This window comes from Nannospalax galili, unplaced genomic scaffold (assembly GCF_000622305.1).
Source record: "Nannospalax galili isolate Female #2095 unplaced genomic scaffold, S.galili_v1.0 scaffold406, whole genome shotgun sequence".
Lineage (NCBI taxonomy): Eukaryota > Metazoa > Chordata > Mammalia > Rodentia > Spalacidae > Nannospalax > Nannospalax galili.
This window is the reverse complement of record NW_008357033.1, coordinates 2,780,946-2,787,616: the sequence shown is the minus strand read 5'-3', so window position 1 is coordinate 2,787,616 and position 6,671 is coordinate 2,780,946.

Here is a 6,671-nt window from a genome sequence, read left to right as displayed (position 1 = left end):
TGTGTGTGTGTGTGTGTGTGTGTGTGTGTGTGTGTGTGTGTGTGAGTCAGAAGACAACTTATGGGAATTGATTGTTCTACTGTGCAGGTCCAGGGGATTAAACTTAGGTTGTCAGCCTTGGCAGCAAGCACCCCTTATTGCTAAGCCATGTTGCTAGTCCAAGATTTTGTTTTTTTAACTTCCTTCAAGCTGTTTTTGACCCATATATTCATGTAAGAACAATCACCCTATAGCTAGTTATTACTATGTGTCTACTGTGCACTGCAGTCAGGTAGGAGCTGGGCTATTCCATTCAGATCCTCCCAGCTGCTCTGCCCAGAGAATCATTGCTGCCTTTGGCTCTTGAATGTCACTCTGTGAATTAGTCATTTTCTTCATGGCTGTGACTAGATACCTACAAAAATAGCAGCTTAGGGTTCAATTGGGTCATAGTTCAGAAGAATGCAGCCAATCGTGGTGGGGAAGACATGGCAATGGGGGCACGAGGTGGCTGGTCACATTGTGTCCTCTCAAGAAACAGAGAGAGAGGAATGCTGGGGCTCTGCTGGCTTTCTCTTTTCCTCTTTTTTTTTCTGTCTGGAATTCCAGTTTATGGGATGCTGCCATTACATTCAGAATAGGTCTTCCCTCCTCAGTTAATCCTCTGAAAATGACCTCAAAGATAGACCTAGAGATATGTCTCCTAGGTGATCCCAAATCCAGTCAAAGTGACAATGGAGATGAACCATTGCTCTGATAAGGGTTTAAATCATCAAATCAGAGGAACGGAGGTTGTTGGAAAGAGACTCCATTTGTTATGATTGAAAGAGAAGTCATTTATAATTCTGGCTCTAGTCTTGGTAGCTCTGACTACTTAGTTGCATAGGTTCTAGAGGTCTTGGCTTCCCTAACTACATGTGGAGGCAGGCTGTCTGTTGACCTCAGGATGCTCTGCCCTCACTGTGCTTCTGTTCTATGGTAAGAATAAATCAGTAAACCAAAAGATCTTAGAGAGAGGCAAAAGCAGACAGTGAAGTGATGGAGAAGGAGGCTCCCAGCAGCAGCAGTTTCCAGGTCCCAGTCTGGGCGTTGTGGTCTTTTCACTTCTGCTTTCACAGTTTGAAAATATGCTAAGCCAAGACAATTGTCTGGTGAACAGCTATGGTTTATAAATAGGAAACAAGGCCATGCCAGAAGTGAAGAGTCAAGGCCAGACTTGGAGAGCACAGTGATCAGGCAGTCCTGCGTGTGCCTGAGTTGCTCTGTTATAGCCTTTGAAACCTCTTCTCATCATGAAAATCATGTGCAGACTGCTCTTTTTACAGCAGGTCAAGAAAATGTCCTGGTTAATAAAATAGAAGTAGGAACTTGGCATACAGTGTTGAAATCTTAACTATGCCCCTTTCTCCCTACGTAAATCATGAATCTTTGGGCCTTAGTTTTCTCATCTTTAAAATGGGACCAGTTATGGTCTCATAAGCTGTTAAGGGTGGAATATATGTATTTAAAGGCTTTGAACAGAGCCTGGCATGTGGCAGGGTCACAGGTATTATCATCACCCTCATCACCATCACAGGCATTGTCATCATTGTTGTGACACACCCATTTTCTTTGAATCCCAAAGCAGCTTCCACAGCAGGGACTGCTTACATTAGCATTTTGTAAGTGAAGATATGGAAGCTGTTTTGTGATATGATCAGGGGACAGTGACTCACTGAAGGCAGGACCATGCCTCCTTGGGTCACTGTTGTATTCTTCTAGCCAGGACCAGTTCATGTCAGGTTGTTACTGAGATGAATGAGTGGCATCTTCTTTCCAGCATTTGCTGAGGGTCATTTTATGAGGACTACGGCTTTCAGTGAGTATGAGGAGCTCACACTGGGAACAACTCATATCTCATCCTATGAAGACCGAGAAGAGGATCTCTAAAGAGAAAAGTAGGGAGGGCAGAGGAGAGGTCTCATTTCTCTGGGTAGGAGGAATACATTTTTGCCAAGAAAGCCGCCTCTTCCATCTGCCTTGTCTGACCTCCAAGCACTTTAGAGAACAGATAAGTTGGTGTTGTGGATTTCTTGTGTCAAGAAGGGAAATAGAAGTGCAAAGACACTGAGAGAACTGGTATGAGGAAGGTGAGTCCCCAAGGTGACAGGGTGGCTGGCAGGATGAGATGCAGAACCCCAAGTATTCAAGATCAGTCTTGAGAGCACTGGTTTGCTTCTTAGATGAGAATTCAAAACCATTATACATACTTGTAACATCATTTAGGGTTAGTGAATGCTCTGGGTATTTTTTTCTCCTGAACTAAGTAACATCTAGGCCTGTTCCTAGATGGAGGAATTGCTCACCACTGAGATGGCCTGAGACCAAAGATTCTATGAAATATGACTTAGCTCTTAAGAAGGTGAGGGGATGGAATAGACCATCCCTGATGATACTGAACATTGCCTGATGAAGTCCTGGGGATGCCCTGCCTCAGCTGCTTTTCCTGTTGCTGTTATTAAATACTTGGCAAAAGCAACTTAAGGAAGAAAGGGTTTGTTTTGGTTCACAGTTTAGGGGTATAAACCATCGTGGTGGGACATGACAGGTTCTACTATGTGCACAGTCAGAAAAGCAGAGAGAGATGAATGCTAGGACCCAGTTGAATTCCCCCCTTTTCTATATTTATTCACTCTGGAACCCTAGCTCATGGTATGGTGTTGTTTACATTGAGGAAGGGTTTTCCCTCCTCAGTTAAACAGCCTAGGAAATACCCTCATAGATACTCCCAGAGGTGTGTCTCCTAGGTGATTCCAAATGCATACAATGCAGTTGACAGTGAGGATGAACCATCACTGGGACTTTGAGAAGCAGAAGTGTAGAAGACGTCAGGGCTGCTGAGGGTGCAAGGCAGGTCCAACAGGTGAGCCTGAGCAGTGCTGCTCACCATCTGCATGGCCTGGGGCCAGAGGGTGACTTAGTGTCTCTGACCATCTACTGGCTTGCTCAACTGGTGAATGAGATAATCACAGTACTGTGTGTGTGTGTGTGTGTGTGTATTGCACATGTGTGTGCAGGTATAGAAGATGCACACATGAGCATGTGACTATGGAGGCCAGAGGTCAACTTTGTGTCAGTTCTCAGGTGTCATTCACCTTGATTTAAAAAAAAAATCTTATTTATTTTATATGTATGACTATATTGCCTCCATGTATGTAAGTGCATTCATGTCATGCAATCCCCTTGGAGGTCAGAAGAGGGCATCAGATTCCCTGGAGTTATAGACAATTGTTAGCCACCATGTGGGTGCTGGGAACTGAACCCAGGTCCTCTGCAAGAGCAACTAGTGTTCTTAACTGTGGAGCCATCTCTCCAGTCACTATTCATCTTGATTTTTGAGACAGTGTCCCTCACTTGACCTAGAATTCACCTAGTTCACTAGGCTGGCTGGTCAGTGTGCCCTAGGGTTCTTCCTGTCTCCACTTCCTCACATTGAAATTATAGGCACATGTCACCATGCCAGTTTTCATACATGAATTCTCATGCTTCCATGGCGAATGCTTTCCCAACTGACCTATCACCCAGTCCTTCATAGTACTTATCATTGTGAAAAGTACACATAAAATACACATAACATAAACTTTACCATTTACCATTTTTCAGTTTGCTGTTCAGAGGCATTGAGCACTGTTATATAGCCATCAGCACATCTGTGTCTAGAACATTCCTTTTTTTTTTTTTAATCATATGTATTTTAATGGCCATTCACCATGCATCAAGGCTGTTTGCCATGATCAGGGTATGCATGCCAGAGAGGCTCCATTTTGAAGACTCCATCTTAAGGAAGTAACCCTGAGCTGAGTTGTCCACTACCCCCAGTTCTTGTAAGTAACCCAGTCTTTGTAAATCATTTGGCCTTCTTTGTAAGACCACAGGAGAACAAAAGCAGGTTTTGCAAAGCCCCTATGTGATGTCTCTAACTGCTCATTCTGGCTTCTGTAAACTTGCTTATTGCTAGGTCCTGAAGGAAATGGGCTCTCAAACTCCTTGCAGCTGTGGGTTCCACAGAGTGATGTCGCCACTCAGTTGCTGTATCTGTTTTCCTTGTGCCCCTGCTGGTTTGTTCAAAAAGTTGGGAAATGTCTTGTTTACCTGATCTTAACTGTGGAGCGTTCATATGTGCTGAGACAGGCAGACAAGTCTTACTATGACTCTGAGAAGTGTCTCCATGGAGCCCTATTAAGTGTCAGTGATTTTACCTCTGGGAGGAGATATTGGGTTGAAGAGAATCTCTCTTATGTTTGTCTCATTCACTCATGTATTACAAAATATTACTTAATTTTTTATTTTTATTTTTTTGGTTCTGCATTGTGTCTCTTACTTTGGCAATAAAGATATCACTGCATAAGCAGACATGAAACAAGGACACGTGAGGTTGTCTTAGTTCCTTTTATGTTGCTGTAACACAGTGTTACAGACTGGGGAAATTATAACCAATTGGCTCCCAGTTCTAGAAGCTGGGTAGCCCAACACTGAGGCACCATATCTGGTGAAGACCTCATGCTTCATCATGATGTGGTGGTGGGCATTGCATGTGAGACAGAACAGTGTGTGTGTGTGTGTGTGTGTGTGTGTGTGTGTGTGCACATTCATGTGGAGGTCAAAGGACAACCTTGGCTGTCATTCCTCAGGAGGCACTTACCTTATTTTTTGAGACAAGATCTCTCATTGGCCTAGAACTCCCTAATTCTAGGAAGCCAACTGGCCAATGAGCTCCAGGAATTTGTTCGTCTCTGCCCATCCATTGCTAAGATGAGAAGTGAGCATACCATTGTGCCAGGCTATATAACATGACTTCTGGGGATCAGACTCAGGTCCTCATGACTCTATCGACTGAGTCATCTCTCCATCCCCCGTCTTCTTTCTCTTATAGAGCTGCTAATGCCATGATGGGGGCCCATTCTCGGGCCTTTATGTAATCCTAATCACTATCGAAGGCCCCACCTCTTAAAAATACTAATGTAAAATTTTAGGGATTAAGGCAGCAACACAGGTCAACACTGAACTGTATGGAAGCACTGTGGCATCCTGGGGAAGGCAGCACTTAACTGAGAGGAAGGGGTGATGGGTAGCTTTAGCTGTTACAACCTAGAATCACTTGGGAAGACAGACCCAGTGAGGGACTGTCTGTATTGAATTGGCCTCTGAATGTGTCTATGGGAGATTGTCTTAAGTTCATTGATGTGGTGGTGCCCAGCTTGCTGTGGGCAGCCCTATTCCCTAGGCAGGGGGTTCTGAATTATACAAGAGGGGAAGAAATCAAGCTGAGCGCAATCAAGCGAGCAAGTATGCACACATCCATTTCTCTATGTTCTTGACTGTGGATGTGATATGATTGGCCACTTTGAGTTCCTGCTTTGACTTCTTCAAAATAATGCCTATAACCTGTAAGTAAGATAAATCTTTTTTCCTCTAAGTTGCTTTTTGTCAGGGTATTTTATCAGAGCAGAAATGACACCAAAACAGAGCCTCTGCCTCTCTCCTGTGGGTTAGACTGAGCTACCAGCTCATCCATGATCTGTTACCTTGCATAGGGCAGTGATGTGCTTATGTTGAATCTCCTTGGGACTAGGAGGAGAGCTCTCCCTTCCCAAACCAGGGCATGAGTGGCAGATGGTAGTTCCCCTCCAGGGAAGTGCGAGTGGTGATGCTCCAAGAAGTACAAGTAGGGTAGATGCTGAGTGGGCAAAACCAAAGGTAGTTAAGCGGAGAAAGCCAGAGTCAGAAATGGAAACCTGGGCACAGTGAGATGGCTCAGGGGGTAAGAGTGCTTGATGACCCAAGTTCGATTCCTAGATTCCATATGGAAGAAAGAGAGCAATGACTCCTACAAGTTGTTCTATGGCTTCCAAGCACACTCTGTGGTGTGCATATACTTGCATTCATACACACACACACACACACACACACAGACACACAGACACACAGACACAGACACACACACACACACACAGACAAATGAAACCTGATTTATTATGGTATGAGTCCACATAGGGAGCCCCTGGCCCATCCACATGAACATGCCTCTGATTTCATGAAGTATATCAGTTAGTCACGGGGCAGGGGGAAGCTATGACAGGACATGACTCCCTTTCTCCAAATGATCTCTTTAAGCTCCCTTTTCAGGGGGTTTTCAAGGTAGTTAATATGACACTTTGGAATATATAACATAGTTTCTCAGCTAAGTAGTGACTTAACTAAAAAAAAATTTTTTTATGAAAACTTTATTGAGAATTTCATACATGTATATAAGGTGTTTTGATCAAATCCATGCCCACTCCCTCCCCTCCAACATTTCACCCTCTGAGGAGGTAACCCTAAAATCTTTTAAGGATTAGGTACAAGCTCCAAAATACTTTTGACATTTTTGGTCTTTGGAACAGAGTATGATGCTAACAGTCCCAAGGATATTTTGACTTTTAGTTAAGAAACTGGCCACATTTCTTTGGGGTCTTTTTACCCTAACTGCCTAGCCAATTCCTACCTCCTATTCTTATCACTCCATCCTCTGAAGGGGTTACCCAAATTGCCAATAGGGAATAGGGATGCCTACGGCTCTGGCTTCTTCCATGCTGAACAGGGACGCAGGGTGAGGCAACTGGAGTGCCCCTTCAGGGGGTCTATCTAAAAGACTCCCAAATTGTATAACTCTT